The sequence below is a fragment of the Octopus bimaculoides genome, chromosome 14, assembly GCF_001194135.2.
Source record: "Octopus bimaculoides isolate UCB-OBI-ISO-001 chromosome 14, ASM119413v2, whole genome shotgun sequence".
NCBI classification, from domain to species: domain Eukaryota; kingdom Metazoa; phylum Mollusca; class Cephalopoda; order Octopoda; family Octopodidae; genus Octopus; species Octopus bimaculoides.
Genome location: NC_068994.1, coordinates 58,761,900 through 58,762,217, shown reverse-complemented (window position 1 = coordinate 58,762,217; position 318 = coordinate 58,761,900).

The following is a 318-nucleotide window of genomic DNA, read 5'->3' as shown; positions in this document are numbered from 1 at the left end:
TCAAAATGACTGAAACAAGTAAAAGAATAAAAGAATAAACAGAAAGAAAAAACTATTGGATTAAACAAGTTAAGGCAAACGTTTACATGATACGCGGGCGGAATGGAAGTTTTGCAGACGATAACGAACAACGATGACGGCGACAAAATAGTAAATCTTTTACTAAGGTTATCTGCCAAAGAGTAACTCTGAACGTGAGCCAATCTTTCAAAAGCAGTCAGTAAAATCAATTGAAGAGGAATGACCGAAAATCTGCTGCCTCTTTGACTGAGGTTGCAAATATTTCTAAGTCATCTAAATCATCCACATAGATGAGAT